This window comes from Canis aureus, chromosome 20, assembly GCF_053574225.1.
Source record: "Canis aureus isolate CA01 chromosome 20, VMU_Caureus_v.1.0, whole genome shotgun sequence".
NCBI classification, from domain to species: Eukaryota; Metazoa; Chordata; class Mammalia; order Carnivora; family Canidae; genus Canis; species Canis aureus.
In genome coordinates, this window is record NC_135630.1 from 27502420 (window position 1) to 27527059 (window position 24640).

General features: G+C 43.8%; 1 long non-coding RNA gene across 8 annotated transcripts in view; it reads left to right on the forward strand.

The window, feature by feature from the left end:
- LOC144291609 (uncharacterized) overlaps positions 1-24640 on the forward strand; it is a 151199-nt gene that overhangs the window by 22996 nt on the left and 103563 nt on the right. For 7 of the 8 annotated variants that reach the window (XR_013358952.1, XR_013358950.1, XR_013358956.1 and 4 more), the window contains one exon: positions 18754-18868. This is a non-coding gene — a long non-coding RNA (uncharacterized LOC144291609). The remainder of the gene's footprint in view (positions 1-18753; positions 18869-24640) is intronic. The other variant, XR_013358955.1, reaches the window with a different exon arrangement.

A 24640-nucleotide genomic window follows, 5' to 3' on the forward strand; every position in this document is an offset into this window, starting at 1 on the left:
AAGAAGCTAGATCCAGGGGGCACCTGGGTGGCTCAGTGTTTGAGCATCTGCCTTTGGCTCAGGTCGTGATCCCAGGGTCCTGGGATAGAGTCCCATATTGGGCTCCCCACATGGACCCTACTTCTCCCTCTGCCTATGTCTCTGCCTTTCTTTGTGTGTCTCCCATGAATAAATGAATAAAATCTTAAACAAAAGAAGCTAGATACAAAACAATTTTTAAATAAAAAATAAAAATAAAATGAAATTAAAACTAATAAATATTGTAATAATAAAGTTAAAAGGGAAGGTTGATCCTATTTCCCCTAGAGCTGAAGCTTCGAAGCACTCTATGGTCAGTTGGCTTGGTTCTAGCCAGGGGTTTGTGCTAGTCCTCTGGGGGAGGGGTCTGTTGCACTGATTCTGAGTTGGACTTGCCCCAGGGGAGATGCACCTGCAGGGTGCAGTGGGGCTGAGCTCCATGTAAATGTCTCCAGACTCCACAACATGGCGCTGTGCTGCTCTCTGATGTTGGTCAGCACTGATGGCAGGGTGAGGGCCCTGGAGTGGGGATTTCCTGCCTGCTACTCTTCTGGAAGCCCTCACAGAAAAGCCAATAGTCATGTCTCTTGTGTTTCCTGTTTCTGTCAGATCCCCAACTTCACTGTGCCTGTATCTGAGCTGCCTGCCTGCCAGGTGACAGAGTACTTTGTGTTTTATCTCAGGTGTGTGGCTTGGTTTCAAAAATCCAAAGTTTAGAGATCTGTGCAGTGCTGACCAGTGTGATCCTCTTGGGGAGGGTCTTGCTATGCTGTGGCCATTGGCCAGTTTGTCCAGAAATCTGTATAACCACGCAGCAGTTCAGGTTTATGGTGAAGCACAGCAGAAAGCCAGCAGCAAGGTTCTCTGTCCTCAAACAGCATCCCCGATTCTGTTAGGGAACGGGCAGCTCAGTGGCTCTGGCCAAATCTTTTGCCCAGAAAGGTCATATCCCCTCTCCCAAATGCACTCCAAGCAATGGAGTTGCTTCTCCTCATGTGACCCAGGGGACCCTCAGACCAAACTGCTCACTCCCACGTCTCTGTCCTCCTTCCCCACCAGAGCACTGCAGAGCTCACCAGGTGTGACCCTGGTAGAGTCACAGACCTCTGAAAATTCTCTGTACCCCGCTGTTTATGAAAACTTGTGGTAGTTTACCCTTCTCATTTTCCTAGTCAGTGGATTTGGGGGACAGTTTTTCTTGGGCAATTCCCTGCACTGCACTTCTGCTCTTTCTCTCTTCCTTTCTCCCTTGCTCCTCTCTCTGCCATCAGGGCTCCCTCCTCATCGTAACACCCATCGTAGCTCTTCTCTACCCAAATCAACTCTCCACAGCTCCTACCTTCCCAAAACAGTGTTTTTAGTCTAGTTGTGGATTTTTACTCTTTCAGTCCTCAGATCAATTTCTTGGGTGTTCAGAATGATTTGATATTTATCTAGCTGTGTTTGACGGAGGAGGCAGGCTAGGGTCTTCCTACTCCTTTGCCATCTTAACTCCACCCCTGGGTTCTATTAAATCTCCTAGTTATGTTTAGTGCACATATTCTTGTCTACTTTTTGTTGGTTGTGGTTTCAATGGCAGCCGAATTTTCAGAACCTTGGACGTGGTATTTTATTCTGATTGATTTATCTGGTGCTGATGGGGCTCCTGCTGGTCCACAGTGGTACTTTGTTTGCGGGGGTGGGGTTGGGGTAGGGGTTTGTCCAGATTGAGAGTTTGGAAGACTCAAGTCTCTGAGGACAGAGAAGTTTCTCTGATAGTGTGTTTTTTGGGTGGGGTCCATCTGTGTGCAGGGCTGGAGTGTACCTCCTGAGCTGTGCACTTACTGTGCCTGTGGATGCCCCCAAATACCTGATGTCTTTGGGTCAGAAAGTAGAATTTCAGGTCTGTTGAGGGAGGCAAAGAAGCTTTCAGGGCTAGACCACTCACTGTGGCAGAATGCTTCTTGCTCCTGCTACTCAGCTGCCTCCATGCCTCTTGGCAGGTGGGTGGGGTGAGGAGAGGAATCTCAGGCCCATGTGTGCAAAGATGATTTTGGGGTCCCTGCTTTTTGCAGTGTTTCCCCCCTAGTGGTCTCAGTTTCTCCCAGTCAAGGAGGGGAGTCTCTGGCTCAAGGGCACAAAGAGGCCTCTTTGCCTAGGTCATTTGTTGTAGTGGAAGCCTTGCTTGCACCTCCTGTCCCTCATCCCTGCCCCTTGGCCCTCTAGTGTGGAGGATAGTCTCAGGCTCCCAGGCATGAAGAGATTTTCTGGACTGGGCTACTTGTTGTAATTGGACCACTCATGCTGGTGCCTCCAAGATACCCCAGTATATCTCAGAGTTGGAGAGTCCCAACCATTTATTGTCATTGGGAGTCCTTATTGATTCCTTTGCTGGTGGTGCTGGGCTGGCTCAGTGGTGTTGGAGGGATTCCTGTTCCAACTAGAGGAAGCCTGAGCCTTCCTGTGCCATCTTGTCATACTAGGTTGGGAGTTGGGAAAGAAATGCCAGGCCTGCATTGTCTTCTGTTGGGAGGAGGGATATAAGATGCCCTATGTTGTGTTCTAGTCCTAGTTTGGGTTCCTAAGCTAGTTTTCATTTCTCTTTCCATCTTTCAGAGTTCTCCTTGGTTGCTTTTTGTTATTTCCAGGGTTTGTAATTATATTCAGAGGGGAGAAGCAGAAAGAAACGGCTCCGTGCCATCTAGTCCAGACTGGTAGTTTTCTTGTCTTTTTGTTAAAATTTTTTTAAAATATTGAGTATATTTGTTACTTGATGTTACATTAATTTCAGGTGTGCAGTGTAATGATTCAACTTCTTTATATGTTATAGTGTGCTCACCACAAGTGTAGCTGCCACCTGTCGCCCTACAATGTTATCACAGTACCATTGACTATATTCCATACACTCTATCTTTATTCCTGTGACCTATTCATTCCATAACTGGAGAACCTCTATCTCTCACTGCACACATTTTGCGCATCCTCTGGCAGTCATCAGTTTTTTTCTCTGTTATTTATAGGTCTAATTCTGCTGTTTGTTCGTTTGTTCTGTATTTTAGATTCCACATGTAAGTGAAATCACAGGGTATTTGTCTTTCTCATTCAGACTTATTTCAGTCAGTATCATACCCCCTGGGTCTATCCATGTGAATGGCAAGTTCTCATTCCTTTTCATGGCTGAATAATACTCCATCTTCCTTATCCATTCATCTATCGGGGGGCCCTTTGGTTGCTTCCATATCTTGGCTATTTAAAAAAATTTTTGAGTATAGTTGACACGCTATGTTACACTTGTTTCCCATGTACAAAACAGTGATTTCACAGCTCTACATGATGCTGTGCTCACCACCAGGGTAGCTACCATCAGTCATGTGCAGTATTATTACAACATCATTGACCATTTCCTATGCTAGACTTCTCATTCCCATGATTTACTCATTTCATAGCTGGAAGCCTGTATGTCACACTCACCTTCACCCATTTTCTTGCCTTTTAAAAAAATGTATATGTATTTTTATCTCTTGCTCTTTCTATTGTATTAATAAATTTTTTTTAACCCTCTTCCTTCTCTGACTTGGAAATTATACATTCTAGTGCTTGCTCTTAAGTCTGCATACCAGGCTTAATAAAGTCAAATTTTCTTCCTCACTGACACTGGATTCTTAAAATGTTTACCGTCCATCACCTCCATCCATTCTTACCTATCATTGTCCAGTAAGTTTAGCTCCTTCTTTTTATATCCATCTTCATTCTGATTATATTTCTCAGATCTTTCTTTTGGTTTACTATTTTTCTCTTCAAGTTATCGAATTTACTACTGAACCCATCCATTTGGATATTCAATTTAAATTAATATAGTTTTCATTTTAGGAAGTTCTATTTGTGTTTCTTTCAAAACGCTGTACTTAAAAAAATTGTGTTATCTTTATGTTCCTGGGTACTCTGTAGATATTACTACTTAAGCCTCTAATTAACTAGGTTCAAAACCCCTCAACCCACTAACTGGGCAGTCACAGCATCAGCTTATATACTTCAGGGTATAGACTTTAGCTTTTCTTTTGTTTCTGGCATATAAAGACCTGTCTTATTTCTTATGAGCTCAGTTATGCATTTAAAAATTGTTATTCTTAATGTAGTACTTCTTGAATTTTGTTGTAGAAAGGGTTTGAGTGTTATTTCAGTCCACCATCTTATAAGACTTGGGAATCGGTATATTATATTCGTCTGAGGAAACTGTGTCCATAACAGGGAAATGACTTGGCCAATATCAACCAGCAAGTCAATTGCAGAACTTGAGTAAGAACTCATATCTTGGGACACCTGGGAGGGTCAGTGGTTGAGCATCTGCCTTTGGCCCAGGGCATGATTCCAGGATCCAGGATCGAGTCCCACATCAGGCTCCTTGCAGGGAGCCTGCTTTTCCCTCTGCCTATGTTTCTGCCTCTCTCTGTGTGTGTCTCTCATGAGTAAATAAATAAAATCTTTTTAAAAAAAGAACTCATATCTCTTATATAATACATAAAATAATGTTTTAATTTTGGGGCCATTGAGACTCAAAGGCTTAGTTTCCCAACAGTGAGTAACTGGGCCAATCCCTTTAAGCATTCATGGTTTATAATATATTATCCATCCATCCATCCATCCATCCATCCATCCATCCATCCATCCAGTATTGCCTTCAATAGGTGTTTGTGGCATGCTGGTCATGTGCCTGGTTGTGTTAGTGCTGGAGATGTGGCAGTAGGGAAGCACTATCTCTGTTCTAAAGGAGTTCATACTGTGGTGTCAGAGAGAAAAGTAACTAGATGCCAGTGCAGGACTGGAAAGCCCAGAAGAGAGCTGAGCACCCAGGGGGAGCACTAAGTTTAAGGAGACAGTTGGAAGAAGGTGGTTTCAGGGTATGGTCACCCCAGATGTCATGACTGAGATGAGACCTTGAGTGTGGGTTTGAGGGGAGAGTTTTTTTTTTTTTACCTGAGCCGTGGCTTGCAGCTGCCTGGAGACCTGGCCTGTCCAGATAACTGCAGGCCCCTCAGTGATCTTAGTGAGGCTGAATCTCAGGGTAGATATGGGGAATAAATATCAAGAAGCAAAGTCAGGAAGGTCATTGAAAGCCATCAAAAATTTGGACTTTATCTTGAGATGATTAGGAGCTATTGAAGGGTGTAACAGAGGGGTGAGATTGGCTGAAGGGAAGGTCAAGAAGCTATTGGTGTAGGGTGAGGGGCCAACCAGGAGGCCACTGCAATAATCCCAGCCAGAGACAGTGGAGGTGAAAAGGGGCCAGGATGCAGCTGTCCCAGGAGACCGTGGGTCTGTGTCTGAGCATTGTCTCGACTTGTACTCAAGAGTGGGTGCCCATAGAGCACACATCTTCTTCAGTTCACTCATCAAGTGCCTCCACACAGTAGGCCTGTCAGGCAGGTCAGTTTCTCTTCCTTTCTGCAGTGTCCTCCCAGTTGTCCCCACCAAGTGGAAAATGGGCCACGGGACTCTTCATTACCTACATAGACTGTCTGGCCTCAAAATTTTCCCCAAGATCCAGAAAGTGGTTACAGTGTGTGTGTGTGTGTGTGTGTGTGTGTGTGTGTGTGTGGTGGTTCAAATGCTTTCCTCAAGAGCACGGAACAAGTCCTTGTGCTGAGCCAGGTCAGCTCTGTCTGCGGACATAAACCTTTCTGCTGAGTAGGGCATGATTACACCAGGCACAGCTGTGGGCTGCTGGCTCCCTACTCCTCTGTAAGGCTCACTCTACCTCTTTCTGTCCCATGTCGTGACTGCCCAGGCTCAACACTCCCTTCTGTGGCAGAAATACCTGTTATTGTTTTACCTGGGTATCTGAAGTTAGGGCCTCTCAAAGAAGGCAAGATACAAACGATGGATGCCCTCATTGGCTGTGCAATGAGGGACTATCACCCCCAGGTGCTGGGAGCCCTTCCACTAGCCCATAAAAAGGATAAAAAGATGGTTCAGGCATATGAAATTGTCTACAGTGAAAACAGATAAATTAACTGATGTTTATGCTTGTGCTCATTGAAGCTCCAAAGACAACTTGTGTGAAAAGTCACCACCTAAATTGTGGAAGAGGAAGAATCGAGATTAATTGAAACAGTAAATCAACATTATGTGTGTGAGGGAGAATACATTTCCAGCACATTTTTCACCAGCTCACCAAAGCAGGACTGTTTAGCATGCTGATTTACAAATAGAAATGGGAATGACTAGGACATCAGATTGCTTCGATGTGCTACCAAGTAAAAGGATTTCTCGGAAAAGTTCACTCTTTGGGGTTTGACTGTGGAGTCAGGCCATCTGTATTGGGTGAGGTCCCACTTTCCCTAGTTCTGTTGGCCTGAAGCTATACAGGGCTGTGCTCTGGCCAGCTGGACAAGCAGGCCAGTGGCAAATGCAGGGCCCCCAAAGTATTATTTCACTGAGAAGGACTTCAGTGGTAGATGGTAGATAAGGATTAACATATGCTGTGCTAGCATTACCCATTGGGTTTTTTCCCTTAAGAATTTAAGACTATCTAACAGGCTCAATCTGTGCATTTACTGCCTGTCTCATCTCATTAGCATATAAGCCCCACAAGGGCGAAGGGATTGTTTCATGCCCTGCCTCATCACTAGGCCTAGATAGATCTGGCACATGATCTATCGCTACTGCATGAGCGTTTGTTGACTGAGTGACAGAGCCCAGCTCCCGGTGCGGGAACCTGCCCTGTCCACTGCTGTGTTCTGCTGAGCATACTCTGCTCTCACTACAGAGCCTGCATGCCTGCGTGAGGCCAATTTCATGATGTCACTCCACAGGCATTATGGGATATGTCTTGCTGTGAGCATCACGTTGGCTGAGAAGAAAAGAGGAGCCAGAAAAGAGAAGGCATGAATTCCTTGATCGCCCTATCTTTCTGGAGTGGGTACTGAAGCCAGGATGCTGATTTGTTCCAGTGGAGGGAGCCCTGCCCTGCGGATCTTCCTCCTGTAGGGCATGTGTAAGAGCAGCCTTCCCAGTGGGCATAAACAGATGTGTTTGGCATTGAGTGGTCTGGGTTTGGGGTGTCAGCTATTTATAGGAGCTGCCCAGCACTTGGACACTGTGGTCCTACAGACAGCTAGCTGAGCTTGGCTAGTCTTCTACCACTGAGATTGGAAGGCGCCTGCTCCTACCTGGTTCATTGTTTGGGCAACCTAAAGGGAGCCCTAAGGTTATTTTTGGAAAATCTCTCTCATTGCACCACATTTTATGCCGAGGAAACAGGCACAGAGGGTTGGATAATTCGCTCAATGCCATATGCCTGCCAAAGTGGCAGATATAAAGACAGATTTGACTCCTAAGACCATTGCCCATTGACGTCCCACTGACTCATCCTGCCCAGACTCTTACAAGCTGCTAAGCAGTCTGGGGGAGGTGACCCTGGGCATCAGCACTGGGCTACCTCTGGAGGCCCTTGTGTTTGTGGTCTGGACTCACAGGTGGTTGAGTCTCCTGAGGGGGGCAGGCAGGAATGGAAGGGAGTGGCCTTTGTTAGGGTCTGCTGAGTGCCCAGGGTTTGTTTGCTTATATTTTATATATTATATATTTTTTATTGCCCGGGGTTCTTTTTAAAAAAATGTTTTTTTTATTGGAGTTCAATTTGCCAACATATGGCATAACACCCAGTGCTCATCCTGCCAAGTGCCCCCCTCAGTGCCCGTCACCCAGTCACCCCAACCCCCTGCCCACCTCCCTTTCCACCACCCATTGTACGTTTCCCAGAGTTAGGTGTCTCTCATGTTTTGTCACCCTCACTGATATTTTCACTCATTTTCTCTCCTTTCCCCTTTATTCCCCTTCACTAATTTTTATATTCCCCAAATGAATGAGACCATATAATGTTTGTCCTTCTCTGATTGACTTACTTCACTCAGCATAATACCCTCCAGTTCCATTCACATCAAAGCAAATGATGGGTATTTGTTGTTTCTAATGGCTGAGGAATATTCCATTGTGTACATAGACCACATCTTCTTTATCCATTCATCCTTCATGGATACCAAGGCTCCTTCCACAGTTTGGCTATTGTGGACACTCTTGCTATAAACACTGGGGTGCATGTGCCCCTTTGAATCATTGTTTGTATCCTTTGAATAAATACCTAGTAGTGCAATTGCTGAGTCTTAGGGTAGCTCTATTTTTATCTTCTTGATATAAACCTTCACACTGTTTTCCGGAATGGCCGCACCAGTTTGCATTCCCAGCAATAGTGTAAGAGGGCTCCCCTTTCTCTGCATCCTCACCAACATCTTTTTCCTGAGTTGTTTATTTTAGCCATTCTCACTGTTGTAAAGCAGTATCTCACTGTGGTTTTGATTGGTATGTTTCTCTGATGACAAGTGATGTTGAGCTTTTTTTCATGTGTCTTTTGGCCATTTGCATGTCTTCTTTGGAGAAATGTCTGTTCATATCATGTGCCCATTTCTTGACTGGATTTGTTGTTTTTTAGGTGTTGAGTTTGATAAGTTCTTTCTGGATGTTGGATATTAGCCTTTTATCTGATAAGACATTTGAAAATATCTTCTCCTATTCTGTAGGTTGCCTTTTAGGTTTGTTGACTGTTTTCTTTACTGTGCAAAAGCGTTTTATTTTGATGAAGTCCCAAGAGTTTATAGCTCTCACATATACTCTTAAACTCTCATATTCACACACACTCACTCTCACACACTCTCACACTTGTCTGAGGAAAACCCCTTTCACTAATTGGTGGAAGCCCACCTGCTCTCTCCTTCCTCATGTACAGGATGCAGCTGCACATTGGGAGTACCCAGGAGCTTCTTTTAGAATGAATATTCTCAAGTGTACAGAAATGTACCTACCATCTGGCTTCAACAATTGTTAACATTTTGTCACTTTTGCTTAAGAATAATTATTTTTGCCTGAGTATTTGACAATTTACTCCTACCTCCCCCATGTCTGTCTCCATCACTGCCTCTCACATTATGGATTCAGATTTTTCATTATTGTTTGGTTTTTTTTTAAATTATTTATTTATTTGAGAGAGAGCTCAATTTACTCCTACCTCCCCCATGTCTGTCTCCATCACTGCCTCTCACATTATGGATTCAGATTTTTCATTATTGTTTGTTTTTTTTAAATTATTTATTTATTTGAGAGAGAGCTAGAATTGGCAAGAGAAAGATAGAAAAGGAGCAGGGGGATGGGCAAAGGGAGAGGGAGAAGCAGACTCCCTGCTTAGCAGGGAGCACAATGTGTGGCTTAATCCCAGAACTCCAGGATTATGACCTGAACTGAAGGCAGACACTTAACTGACTGAGCCACCCAGGCACCCCTGTTTGTTTTATAATATATTATAATCATTATTCTTTTAATGCTCATATTACTACAATTTTAGCCAGTTGCAGCCCTTTCAAGGTGCCTTCTGAGTCCTTTTGACTGAAGCATTTCCTTGGTTTCAGCCTAACAAAGCATGCCAGTATCATCTGTTCTTTCCCTGGCTCAGCTCCAGAGCCAGTCATTTCTTCAAGGAGCCCTGGTTTCTTTTGGTGAGGGGGTATTTAGAAACCAAAACTGCACTCTGAGTGTGATAATTCCTGCTGGGATATCAGTTTCTTGGCCCTTTCAGTGGGTAAGAGGTAGGAAACTTATTTTTTAAATCATGAGTTTGTATAAGTATTTTTATTTTTTAAAAGATTTTATTTATTTATTTATTTAAGAGAGAGTAAGAGAGAGCAAGCACAGTGCGGAGGAGATGCAGAGGGGAGGGGAGAAGAAGGGGAAATGAATCTCAAGCAGACTCTGTGCTGAATGTGGAGTCCAATGTGGGGCTTGATCCCACAACCCTGAGATCATGACCAGAGCCAAAACCGGGAGTTGGATGCTTAATCTAATGAACCACCTAGGTACCCTTAAATTAATATCTTAAATTCCAATTTCACATTGCACCTTTTTTACTTTTTAAAAATATTTGTATCTTTTTTCCTCTTAATTTCATTTCTAATTGTATTAACAGAAATGTCTCCTTTTGTTTCACACCCTGGTCTTGACCCTGTTTACCTGGTCTTGACAATTGTCTGCCCATTGTTCACTCTGCCACTGGGGCCCCACTAAGCCCAATTTTCAGGAGAACACCATTTCCCCAGCACCCAGCAACCCTGTTGACTCTCCAAGTCGAGCCCACAGGATTTTTCTGTTCACCATGAGAAAAGTGGCAAGTCTGGAGATTAGGGCAGTAACAAAAGTTAAATTGTGGAGAAATTGCAAAAACTCCAGTCTGTGGTCTTCTCTAAAAGACACTGACTATTATTCTAAAAGGCACACTAAGGCAGCTGCAGAAATGGGAATATAACATCTATGTGCTCTTGTCTTTCTTTTTTTTAATAATAAATTTATTTTTTATTGGTGCTCAATTTGCCAACATACAGAATAACACACAGTGCTCATCCCGTCAAGTGCCCCCCTCAGTGCCCATCACCCAGTCACCCCCCACCCCCCACCCTCAACCCTTCCACCACCCCTAGTTCGTTTCCCAGAGTTAGGAGTCTTTATTTTCTGTCTCCCTTTCTGATATTTCCTACCCATTTCTTATCCCTTTCTATTCCCCAAATGAATGAGAACATATAATGCTTGTCCTTCTCCGATTGACTTACTTCACTCAGCATAATACCCTCCAGTTCCATCCACGTTGAAACAAATGGTTGGTATTTGTCATTACTAATGGCTGAGTAATATTCCATTGTATACATAGACCACATCTTCTTTATCCATTCATCATTCGATGGACACCGAGGCTCCTTGAACAGTTTGGCTATTGTGGATATTGCTGCTATAAACATCGGGGTGCAGGTGTCCCGGCATTTCATTGCATCTGTATCTTTGGGGTAAATCCCCAACAGTGCAATTGCTGGGTCATAGGGCAGGTCTATTCGTGACTCTTTGAGGAACCTCCACACAGTTTTCCAGAGTGGCTGCACCAGTTCACATTCCCACCAACAGTGTAAGAGGGTTCCCTTTTCTTTTTCTTTTTTTTTTTAAAGATTTTATTTATTTATTCATGATAGTCACAGAGAGAGAGAGAGAGAGAGAGAGAGAGAGAGAGGCAGAGACACAGGCAGAGGGAGAAGCAGGCTCCATGCAGGGAGCCCGACGTGGGATTCGATCCCGAGTCTCCAGGATCGTGCCCCCGGCCAAAGGCAGGCATTAAACCGCTGTGCCACCCAGGGATCCCGAGGGTTCCCTTTTCTAAGCATCCCCTCCAACATTTGTTGTTTCCTGCCTTGTTATTTTTCCCCATTCTCACAGGTGTGAGTTCTATCTCATTGTGGTTTTTTTTTAATAAATTAATTTTTTATTGGTGTTCAATTTACCAACATACAGAATAACACCCAGTGCTCATCCCGTCAAGTGCCCACCTCAGTGCCCGTCACCCAAAATCCCCACCGCCCGCCCTCCTCCCCTTCCACCACCCCTAGTTCGTTTCCCAGAGTTAGGAGTCTTTATGTTCTGTCTCCTTTTCTGATATTTCCCACACATTTCTTCTCCCTTCCTTTATATTCCCTTTCACTATTATTTATATTCCCCAAATGAATGAGAACATACACTGTTTGTCCTTCTCCGATTGACTTACTTCACTCAGCATAATACCCTCCAGTTCCATCCACGTTGAAGCAAGTGGTGGGTATTTGTCATTTCTAATAGCTGAGTAATATTCCATTGTATACATAAACCACATCTTCTTTATCCATTCATCTTTCGTTGGACACCGAGGCTCCTTCCACAGTTTGGCTATCGTGGCCATTGCTGCTATAAACATCGGGGTGCAGGTATTCCAGCATTTCATTGCATCTGAATCTTTGGGGTAAATCCCCAACCGTGCAATTGCTGGGTCATAGGGCAGGTCCATTTTTAGCTCTTTGAGGAACCTCCACACAATTTTCCAGAGTGGCTGCACCATTTCACATTCCCACCAACAGTGTAAGAGGGTTCCCTTTTCTCTGCATCCTCTCCAACATTTGTGGTTTCCTGCCTTGTTGATTTTCCCCATGCTCACTGGTGTGAGGTGGGATCTCATTGTGGTTTTGATTTGCATTTCCCTGATGGCAAGTGATGCAGAGCATTTTCTCATGTGCATGTTGACCATGTCTATGTCTTCCTCTGTGAGATTTCTCTTCATGTCTTTTGCCCATTTCTGATTGGATTGTTTGTTTCTTTGGTGTTGAGTTTAAGAATTTCTTTATAGATCTTGGAAACTAGCCCTTTATCTGATACGTCATTTGCAAATATCTTCTCCCATTCTGTAGGTTGTCTTTTAGTTCTGTTGACTGTATCCTTTGCTCTGCAAAAGCTTCTTATCTTGATGAAGTCCCAATAGTTCATTTTTGCTTTTGTTTCTTTTGCCTTCGTGGATGTATCTTGCAAGAAGTTACTGTGGCCGAGTTCATAAAGGGTGTTGCCTGTGTTCTCCTCTAGGATTTTGATGGAATCTTGTCTCACATTTAGATCTTTCATCCATTTTGAGTTTATATTTGTGTATGGAGCAACAGAATGGTCTAGTTTCATTCCTCTGCATGGGGCTGTCCAATTTTCCCAGCACCATTTATTGAAGAGACTGTCTTTCTTCCAGTGGATAGTCTTTCCTCCTTTATCGAATATTAGTTGACCATAAAGTTGAGGGTCCACTTCTGGATTCTCTATTCTGTTCCATTGATCTATGTGTCTATTTTTCTGCCAGTACCACACTGTCTTGATGACCACAGCTTTGTAGTACAACCTGAAATCTGGCATTGTGATGCGCCCAGCTATGGTTTTCTTTTTTAAAATTCTCCTGGCTATTCGGGTCTTTCTGATTCCACACAAATCTTAAAATAATTTGTTCTAACTCTCTGAAGAAAGTCCATGGTATTTTGATAGGGATTGCATTAAATGTGCAAATTGCCCTGGGTAAGATTGACATTTTCACAATATTAATTCTGCCAATCCATGAGCATGGAATATTTTTCCATCTATTTTGTCTTCCTCAATTTCTTTCAGAAGTGTTCTATAGTTTTTAGGGTATAGATCCTTAACCTCTTTGGTTAGGTTTTTTGCTAAGAATGTTATGCTTTTGGGTGCAATTTTAAATGGGATTGACTCCTTAATATCTCTTTCTTCAGCCTCATTGTTAGTGTATAGAAATGCTATTGATTTCTGGGTATTGATTTTGTATCCTGCCACGCTGCCAAATTGCTGTATGAGTTCTAGCAATCTTGGGGTGGAGGCTTTTGGGTATTCTATGTAGAGTATCATGTCATCGGCGAAGAGGAAGAGTTTGACTTCTTCTTTGCCAATTTGAATGCCTTTAATGTCTTTTTGTTGTCTGATTGCTGAGGCTAGGACTTCCAGTACTATGTTGAATAGCAGTGGTGAGAGTGGACATCCCTGTCTTGTTCCTGATCTTAGGGGAAAGGCTCCCAGTGCTTCTCCATTGAGAATGATATTTGCTGTGGGCTTTTCATAGATGGCTTTTAAGATGTCGAGGAATGTTCCCTCTATCCCTACACTCTGAAGAGTTATGATCAGGAATGGATGCTGTATTTTGTCAAATGGTTTCTCTGCATCTAATGAGAGGATCATATGGTTTCTGGTTTTTCTCTTGCTGATATGATGAATCACATTGATTGTTTTACGGGTGTTGAACCAGCCTTGTGTCTCGGGGATAAATCCTACTTGGTCATGGTGAATAATTTTCTTAAAATGCTGTTGGATCCTATTGGTTAGTATCTTGTTGAGAATTTTTGCATCCATGTTCATCAGGGATATTGGTCTGTAATTCTCCTTTTTGATGGAGTCTTTGTCTTGTTTTGGAATTAGGTGATGCTGGCCTCATAGAACGAATTTGGAAGTACTCCATCTCTTTCTATCTCTTCAAACAGCTTTAGTAGAATAGGTATGGTTTCTTCTTTAAACGTTTGATGGAATTCCCCTGGGAAGCCATCTGGCCCTGGACTTTTGTGTCTTGGGAGTTTTTTGATGACTGCTTCAATTTCCTCCCTGGTTATTGGCCTGTTCAGGTTTTCTATTTCTTCCTGTTCCTGTTTTGGTAGTTTGTGGCTTTCCAGGAATGTGTCCATTTCTTCTAGATTGCCTAATTTATTGGCGTATACCTGTTCATAATACGTTTTTAAAATCGTTTGTATTTCCTTGGTGTTGATAGTGATCTCTCCTTTCTCATTCATGATTTTATTAATTTGAGTCTTCTCTCTCTTCTTTTTAATAAGGCTGGCTAATGGTTTATCTATCTTATTAATTCTTTCAAAGAACCAACTCCTGGTTCTGTTGATCTGTTCCACAGTTCTTCTGGTCTCGATTTCGTTGAGTTCTGCTCAAATCTTTATTAACTCTCTTCTTCTGCTGGGTGTAGGATCTGTCTGCTGTTTTTTCTCTAGCTCCTTTATGTGTAAGGTTAGCTTTTGTATTTGAGTTCTTTCCAGTTTTTGAATGGATGCTTGTATTGCGATGTATTTCCCCCTTAGGACTGCTTTTGCTGCATCCCAAAGAGTTTGAACGGTTGTATCTTCATTCTCATTAGTTTCCATGAATCTTTTTAATTCTTCCTTAATTTCCTGGTTGACCCTTTCATCTTTTAGCAGGATGGTCCTTAACCTCCACATTTTTGAGGTCCTTCCAAACTTCTTGTTGTGATTTAGTTCTAATTTCAAGGCATTATGGTCTGAGAATATGCAAGGAACGATCCCAGTTTTTTGGTATCGGTTCAAACCCGATTTGTGACCCAGTATGTGATCTATTCTGGAGAAAGTTCCATGTGCACTTGAGAAGAATGTGTATCCCGTTGAGTTTGGATGTAAAGTTCTGTAGATATCTGTGAAATCCATCTGGTCCAGTGTATCATTTAAAGCTCTCGTTTCTTTTTTTTTTTTTTTTTTTTTTTTTTTTTTTTTTTTTTTTTTAAATTTTTATTTATTTATGATAGTCACACAGAGAGAGAGAGAGGCAGAGACACAGGCAGAGGGAGAAGCAGGCTCCATGCACCGGGAGCCCGACGTGGGATTCGATCCCGGGTCTCCAGGATCGCGCCCTGGGCCAAAGGCAGGCGCCAAACCGCTGAGCCACCCAGGGATCCCTAAAGCTCTCGTTTCTTTGGAGATGTTGTGCTTAGAAGACCTATAGAGTAAAGAAAGCGCTCGATTGAAGTCACCAAGTATAAGTGTATTATTATCTAACTATTTCTTCACTTTGGTTATTAATTGATTTAAATATTTGGCAGCTCCCACATTCGGGGCATATATATTGAGGACTGTTAAGTCCTCTTGTTGGAAAGATCCTTTAAGTATGATATAGTGTCCCTCTTCATCCCTCACTACAGTCTTCGGGGTAAATTTTAGTTTATCTGATATAAGGATGGCTACCCCTGCTTTCTTTTGAGGACCATTTGAATGGAAATGGTTCTCCAACCTTTTATTTTCAGGCTGTACGTGTCCTTCTGTCTAAAATGTGTCTCTTATAGATAGCAGATAGATGGGTCCTGCTTTTTTATCCAGTCTGAAACCCTGTCCCTTTTGATGGGGTCATTAAGCCCGTTCATGTTCAGAGTTACTATTGAGAGATATGAGTTTAGTGTCATCATGATATCTATTCAATCCCTGTTTTTGTGGATTGTTCCACTGGGCTTCTTCTTAAAGGGGAATTTTAAGAGTCCCCCTTAAAATTTCTTGCAGAGCTGGTTTGGAGGTCACATATTCTTTCAGTTGCTGCCTGTCTTGGAAGCTCTGTATCTCTCCTTCCATTTTGAATGAGAGCCTTGCTGGATAAAGTATTCTTGGTTGCATGTTCTTCTCATTTAGGACCCTGAATACATCTTGCTAGCCCTTTCTGGCCTTCCAGGTCCCTGGAGAGGTTTGCTGTTACCCTAATAGTCCTCCCCATAAAAGTCTTTCTTGTCTCTTGCTGCTTTAAGGATCTTCTCTTTATCTTGGAATTTGCAAGGTTAACTATTAAATGTCAAGGTGTTGGACGGTTTTTATTGATTTTAGGGGGGATCTCTCTATTTCCTGGATCTGAATGCCTGTTTCCTTTCCCAGATTAGGAAAGTTTTCAGCTATGATTTGTTCAAATACATATTCTGGACCTCTGTCCCTTTCGGTGCCCTTGGGAACCCCAATTAAATGTATGTTTTTCTTCCTCAGGCTGTCGTTTATTTCCCTCAATCTATCTTCACGGTCTTTTAATTGTCTCTCTCTTTTTTCTTCAGTTTCCCTCTTTGCCATCAAATTGTCTTCTATGTCACTCACTCATCGTTAGGATTTCTAGTTTGGATTGCATGTGATTCAATTGATTTTTAATTTCTGCCTGATTGGATCTAAATTCTGCAGTCATGAAGTCTCTTGAGTCCTTTATGCTTTTTTCTAGAGCCACCAGTAGCTTTATACAGCGTTTCTGAATTGGCTTTCTGACACTGAATTGTAATCCAGATTTTGTAACTCTGTGGGAGAGAGGACTGTTTCTGGTTCTTTCTTTTGAGGTGAGGTTTTCCTTCTAGTCATTTTGCTCAGTGCAGTGTGGCCAAAAACAAGTTGTATTGGGAAAAGGAGAAAAAGAGAGGAGAGAAAGAAGGAAAGAAAAGAGAAAAAGAAAACAGAAAAAAGGAAGAAAAAAAGGAAAAAAGAAGAAAAAGAGAAAGAAAAAGAAAGGTGGGAGAAAAAGGTGGTGGAAGCAATCAGAAAAAAAGAAAAAAAACAACTACAACACGGCAGAGTACCTTCTGATTCTGTATACTTTAAGTCCCTTGACTTCCCCTGGAACTGGTCCGTCCAGTGGCCTTCCGGGGGAGGGGCCTGTTGTGCTGATTTTCAGGTGTTAGCACTTGTGGGAGCTGCTCTGCCCCTGCCTGGTGCAGGGCTCAGTGGGGGTTGTTCACGGCCTGAGGCCGCAGGAGGAACAACCCCAGTGGCGGGGCCAGCTCTGCAGCCCTGGAGTCAGCTCCCGCAGTAACCACAGAGCTCTCCGTCTGCAGGGCCTGGAGGCTCCGGGGCAGGGCCGCTGATCTGCTCAGCTCGGGGCAGGAGCGTCCTCGCTGTCCTGGGCCCTCCTGGCCTCTGCCTGTCCCGGGGGAGGCCGGATCCTGGGCTGTGTCCCGGCGCCCTGTGCTCCGGAGCCTGCGCTGTTGGATTTGCTCCCGCCCCGCAGCCCCCTCCGCGGAGCCGCCCCCGAGCCCCCCCCCGAGCTGCTACCGCCCCGCAGCCCCCTCCGCGGAGCCGCCCCCGAGCCCCCCCGAGCTGCTCCGGCTCCCCCGTGCGCGCTGCAGCCCTTAGGGAGCTCGGCGCACTCTCCCGGGGCGCAGGTGTCTGTTAGTGTCCCCGGGAGCCCGAGGGCATCCCCGCCCTCCTGGGTCCTGCTCCACCTCCCTGGAGCCCCTTTCCGCCCGGGAAGGTTGGTGCAGCTCCTGCGTCTCCGGGACGGGGCTCTCCTGTCCTGGGGACACTCGCCCCGGCCTCAGCCCGGCTCCTCGCAGGGCCCCTCCCCCTTGGAGGCCTTTTGTTTCTTTATTTCTTTTTCCCCGTCTTCCTACCTTGATAGAAGCACGAACTCTTCTCACTGTAGCATTCCAGCTGGTCTCTCTTTAAATCTCAGGCCAAATTCGTAGGTTTTCAGGATGATTTGAAGGTTATCTAGGTAATTTGGTGGGGACAGGTGACTTGGGGACCCTACTCTTCTGCCATCTTGCCCCTCCCTCCGCATTGTGGTTTTGGTTTGTATTTCCCTGATGGCAAGTGATGCGGAGCATTTTCTCATGTGCGTGTTGGCCATGTGAATGTCTTCCTCTGTGAGATTTCTGTTCTTGACTTTCTTTAAACTGTTCAAACTTATATAATTCTTCAATAACTCAGATTACTTTTTAAAAAGATTTTATTTATTTATTTATGAGAGAGAGAGAGAGTGAGGCAGAGACAGGCAGAGGGAGAAGCAGGCTCCACACAGGGAGCCCAACGTGGGACTCAATCTCGGGTCTCCAGACCTGGAACCTGGCAATCTCTGCCAGACCTGGAACATGGTGGCTGACCTAGTTATTGTGGCTGACAGGGACTGAAAGCTCTCCCCTTTCTGGTGTAGAACACATTGAGCTCCAGCCACTGGCCTTTGAGGTGTTTGTCAGGTGGATGCAGTGCAGTCAGTAGTACCCATAAGTATCTGATGAATCATCTGCCTTCCTCCTGAACTCTGACAGGTCCTAGGGAGAATGAAGTCCTAGAGAAGTATGAAGCATGGTTTTATCTCCCAGAGTAAAGGAAATCACTCTTTATTGATTACCCTGAAAGCTCTGGGTTGTATTTGTGCCAACTTTGGTGGTAGAGCCAGTCAGGAGAGATCTTTTCTTTTCTTTTCTTTTCTTTTCTTTTCTTTTCTTTTCTTTTCTTTTCTTTTCTTTTCTTTTCTTTTCTTTTCTTTTCTTTTCTTTTCTTTTCTTTTCTTTTCTTTTCTTTTCTTTTCTTTCTTTTCTTTCTTTCTTTCTTTCTTTCTTTCTTTCTTTCTTTCTTTCTTTCTTTCTTTCTTTCTTTCTTTCTTTTCATTTTTATTGGAGTTCAATTTGCCAACACATAGCATAACACCCAGTGCTCATCCCATCAAGTGCCCCCCTCAGTGCCCATCACCCAGTTACCCCCAGCCCCCGCCACCTCCCTTTCCACCACCTCTTGTTCGTTTCCCAGAGTTAGGAGTCTCTTATATTCTGTCTCCCTTTCTGATATTTCCCACTCATTTTTTTAGGAGAGATGTTTCTTGCTTCATTTAGATTCCAGAGACAGAACTTGGCTTAATGGGAAGCTGGTATTGGATGAGGAGAGCCGTGGAAATCAATGAGAAAAATAGGACCGTTTGAGAAGTGAGTTGGCAAAACTGTATAGATATTTGGGGGAAAAGAGAATTTATCTACCTCCTACCTTAGACCAAAGTAAGTTTGGATAAACCAAGGCTTTAAAAATTAAATATAAAACCATAAAAATAACTAGGAAAAACTTGAGAGTTAAAATTTTTTTTTTTGGTAATCTTATTTTAGGGAAAGCTAAAAGCTTATTTTAGTAAAACCGCAAAATCATAAATGAAAATTCATGGATTCAACTATAAGACAGTTAAAAAAGATTCCACATTGATACCTAGAAATATATAAACAATGTCAAGAAGAAAACACAGATGAAGGTAAATATTTACATAAAAAGCATTCATGTCTTTACTAGAACAGTTCCTACAATAACCCATAGAAAAGAGGCAAAGGCTGTAAGGACACACAGAAAAGCTCTGCAGGAAAACAAAAGCAACTAGCTCTTAAACTAACACCACCACCAATAAAAGTTCAACCTCACTTCTCACTTCTGATGAGAGAAATACAATTAAAAGTCCCATGAGTCCATGATCCTTGTTGGCAAATCTGTGGGGTTATAGGCATTATCATATGTTGGTGAAGGGAATATCAAATTGATCTAGTGTCTATGGAAGGCACTGTGTCAACGTAGAAAGTGCGCAGAAATTACCTTGCAGCCATACAATCATTCATAGGAGTGGCATTTTTCCCAGGATGTGCACAGCGATATTGTTAGCAGTTGCAATATATTAGCCTCACTGTCTATCAGTAAGGCACCAATTAAATATATTCTGATATATTCAGGTATGGAATATAATTAAAAATGCAAGGGAAGCTCCCTAACTGCTGATGTGCATTGATTTCCAAAGTGAAAAATGTGAGATGAGGAGAGTGCTGTGTGTTCACTGTGGAGTAAAATTCAAGCAGGAATGTGCATGGCCTTAAGTCTGGGTGGAGGCCTAGGACATAGGGGTTGAAGGGAAGGAGGCAGGGGATATTTTCACTATAAGGCTTTTGTATCTGTTTTTTTTTTTTAACATTTTATTTATTTATTTATTTATTTATGAGAGACACGGAGAGGGAGAAGCAGGCTCCATGCAGGGAGCCTGATGTGGGACTTGATCCCGGGACTCCAGGATCACGCGCCGGGCAGAAGGCAGGCGTTAAACCACTGAGCCACACAGGGATCCCCAGATTTATTTATTTTAGAAGGAGTGGAACAGAGGGAGAGGGAGATAGAGGATCTTAAGCAGAATCTGCCCTGAGCATGTAGTCTGACATGGGGCTTGATTCCCTTACCCTGAGATCATGACCTGAGCAGAAATCAAGAGTCAGACATTTAACCAACTGAGCCACCCAGGTACCCTGAAGGCTTTTGTGTCTTTTAAACATTTCCATGTTGATATTAGGAGTAATGTATTATACATTAAATTTTACATATTAAAAATATTTTTAAAAAATTGCTGGAGAAAAAAAATTGCTAGAAAGTGGTCCTCTTGATGGTGATAAGTTTCTTCCAGGGAGTCCTGTATCACACCTCTGACCATGAGGAGAGGTGAGAGTTTCCAAGGCCACAACTGGGAGCCCTAAGGCCACGTGGGGATTTGTGGCATCATTTCCAGGATATGATTATTATATCTTAGAGAAAATGGGGGCCTAGAGAAAATGCTCTCTGTATAAGTCAGCTTTTGCTCTGCAAGATATGCTCACAACATCTCTAATTCTTACAGCCAGCAGCATCTATTTCTTGCATTCATGTCTGTGGGTGGCTGGGAGGCAGCAGATACCCTCATGCTGGCAGGGATGCAAGAGGGTATCCAACTGTGTAAGCATGAGTGTTGCATCTGTTAGCATCCCGTTTGTCAAAGCAAGTCCCACAGCCAGGCCCCAGAGCCATGGGGTGGAGTAGCATGATGCATGGAGGGTGGATCGGGGAGGAAGCCTGCAGGCCTATAGTATGTACAGCCTGCTTTCCTGCAGACTTAACTTCGTGTGCCTGCCCCTCCCCCCAATCTGCAGAGCACATCACAGTTTTAAGGAAGGGTCTTTTTTTGTCCACCTTGTTTTCTTCCCAAAAGTTTCTTAGCTAAATTTTGGTGAGTTGATACAATTCCTTCTCTACTTGATGGAAAACAAGGGGTGGAAATAACTAGAATGAAAGGACAAAAATCACTCAGCATGTTAAACGTTAATACAGTTGGGATCCCTGGGTGGCTCAGTGGTTTGGCGCCTGCCTTTGGCCCAGGGCGCGATCCTGGAGTCCCGGGATCAAGTCCCGTGTCGGGCTCCCGGCATGGAGCCTGCTTCTCCCTCTGCCTGTGTCTCTGCCTCTCTCTTTCTCTCTCTCTCTCTATCATGAATAAATAAATAATAATAAATAATAAATAATAAATAAATAAATCTTTAAAAAAAGGTTAATACAATTACTGGAATATTGACACTTCTGGAGCCAACCACAGACTATGGAAATCTGTCTAAATGCCTCCCAAACACCAGTGGAGAAGAAAGGGTAGGTTGATGTATAGGGAGGTAGACCTCTGAGAAACCCCAGAATCCTCAGTGTCTGGCAAAGATAGCAGTGCTAAGGGCTGTCCCACAACAGTGGTTTGGGGAGGATTCGGAGCTTGTTGGAGTGCTACACTCTGCTTCCCACAGCATCACAGTAACACTAACATTGGTTCAGGAATACCTGGCTGGCCTTTACGGGCAGTGTGTGTGAGAGTTTCAGTGGAAAACTCTTGACATGGATCACTGATGCAGCACTTGTTCACCTCTGCCCAAGAGGAGGCCAGGGAAGAATTTTGGCTAAAGATGATGAACGCAGGTGGGTCAGACATTGTGCCCAGAAAAACAACTCTTTGTAAAACTGAGGAATTTCCATGCATCCAGGGAAGAAGCCCAACACAGGCATGTGGAGCAGAGAGAAGGGATCCCAGGAACTAGCAGCACAGTTTTCTCTAACCATGAGCTCTTCAGCTGGGGCAGTGTCTCTGAGATGTTGGTATACTTAAAGGTGATGGAGCCAGTCTGGTGGGGAGTGACCATCCCAAGGGAGATCTGTGAAGGGTAGGAGTGACTGCCAGTGTTACATTCTGAATACATGGGCTAGAGGCTGGCTCAGAATGGAACTACAAGTGTGGGCTCTACTGCTAGCTAGGTAAGCTGACCTCAGTGGGCTCCCTTGGATCATCAGGAGCATACCTCATGAAGAGCATGTGATGTCCCTGACCGAGGTTTGTGGGGACACCATTCACAATGTGTATGAATTCTGGGTACTTTGATAGGCTTGTTGTAGGGACATTTTATGGATGAAACTTTTATAATCCAGAGATAGGCCCCATTAAAACTAAGATAATTAGAGCATAAATCTGCCAGCTAGGTGGATAGGATTTGGTTACATTGAGAGGGCCATAGTATAAAGAGGGAGTGACTCTTTAAAACATTGCTTCTGTTGGTACTATTTAATTTAGAAGGAGGTAAGCTCTGGGTCAGAATCCATGCCTGGTGGCATGCTGCCTGAATCTCTTCTACCAGGGCCCATCAGCACTTGTGCTTAGCCATCCTGCAGTATATTTGCACCTGACTGATTTTGTCTCAGCATATCTCCTGAGATGGGGTTAAGCCTGAGGGCTCTACTAGCAACCCTATTACCTAGGCTGTACACAATAAGAATAATAGTCACAACCAAGGGGGGCATTTGTATTTGGCTACCTTGCAGGGGCCTCCTTTGAGACAAACAATCTGGATGCTGACCAAAGGCAATGTGGCTACTCTGGAGGAAGAGGTCCTTTACTTCTTTCTCTATGGTTGGGTAGTGCCTGGCTGGGGTCTGCTAATAGAGACCACCAGATCCTAGGGTTTCTGCTTGGATTTCATTTCCTGATGTGGCTGGTATCTATGAGGTGAAGGGACTTTTTTCCTCTGAGATTCACTCAGTTCTGCTATTTTCCCTGAAGCTGTAATTTCAATCTTCTACAAAATCTGATGAATTTGGTTTAATTAGCCAGCCTTTATAATCTGAATAGTGAGGCAAAGCTGGTGGCCTTAGCTTCATTCATGGCTGGTACTGGACCATCATTTGGGCCCAGAAATCTGTAGAATCATGATCTCTAAGCAATTTGGTAGGGGTTTTCCCTTTGGATTTTTACACAAAGGGGATCATACTGTTCAAGTTGTCAGCATGTGGAAGATGGTGAGACAAGGGGAAGATCACAATGGTGAGAGGAGCACTTATCTAGTAAACATGACGTCTTCCCTGATGTCAAAGGCGAAGTTCCCCTCCTTTTATGGAGGGGGTCTTTGGAGAAAACTGGTAGTTGGTGGCGTGGGCATGGAGACCCGAGGGTCAGGAATCAAGCAGTATTGGAGGTTGGGGTAAATTTTCTGTCCATCTGGGGAACCACTTGTTTAAAAGCTTGAGGAGTACATCTTTGAATAGGCCATTGTGCCTCTCTATATGTCTAGCTGCTTGGAGCTGGCAAGTTAGGCAGAAATTCCTCAAGATTCCAGTTATAGAGCCTGTAACTGATCCACTTAGGAGGTGAAATGTGTACCTTGATCTGAATCAATCTATGATGTCTTGTCGGCCAAACGGGATGAGCACATATCTGGTTAAGAAGGATTTTCATGATGAGCAGGATCGGCGCTTTGGCATGTTGGTATCCTTGTGCTGAGCAATGGCTCGGCCACTTCTGCGGGCATTTTACATTTAGTGAGGAGCTTGCTAACTCCCTGGGCACTTTAGATGATAGTAGGTGCTCGAGCCATTAGATCTCATTCCACCATGTGCCAGGGGTAGGAACCACAATATCCCATAGGGTTGGGGGATTAGGTTTAACAGCAGCAAGGCACACAGCAATAGAAGAACTGAGCGCCTCTGCTGCACCTGATTTTGTGAGGAGCCACAACTTCCTGAGTGAGGGTAGGGTGCCCCTATTATATTAGTTAGGACTTGGTGTTCCAGAGCCACCTACAAACAGTGGAATCTCTTCCTGCTCCCAAAGTCATTGCCTGGCACCTTTTTGTGGAAGCCCATCCTTGGGTGAGGTTGCCATTAGCATGTCCTGGCTATTAACTAACACAACAGAACCTTTAAAAAATCTTAGTCAATTCTAACAGTGGACAGCTAGGTCTACCTTTAGAGTTGAGAAACACACCCAAAATTGAATACCTGCTGGGGAAATTCATCCTCTGTGGTGTGTTAGCAGGCAAATGACACATTCAGGGTACCTCAAACAGCATCAATGAGTGATACTTTGAAGTTTGGGATAATCCTGTTTGTTTCTTTCCCAACTTTCACTTTGGGATGGGAAATTGAAGCAGCACTCTGCATAGACAGTATACTGCCAAGCAAAGAGTGTGAATGAACACTAGCAAGCAGTGGATCTCTCTCTCTAGATAGAATTAGCCTCCTGGAAATCCAGCCCACCATTCACAGCTAAAAGGCATTCCCATTGGTTGATAGCAAGCATGCCTCTACCATCCTGTTTGTGATGCTAGTGTTAAATTAACATCTGTTCAGTGGAGCACAGGGTGTTGGATGGTGAGCCATGATTCAATAACAGACCACAAGAGAAATTACAGTAGAGCAGTTTATTACTAACAAGTCCTAGAGCAAGGAAGGTCATGGCATGTAATGGGAAACCAAGCAGAGAAGTCAAGGCAGAGTGCAGACGGGGAGATCCATAGGACATGTGGCTCATGGACTTATTAGACTCTGTGGGTAGAGTGCTTTTGGGTTCCTGGGCTAAGGCCAGATTGGTAAATTCAAACCAAAGAGAAAGGAGTTTTGGGAGC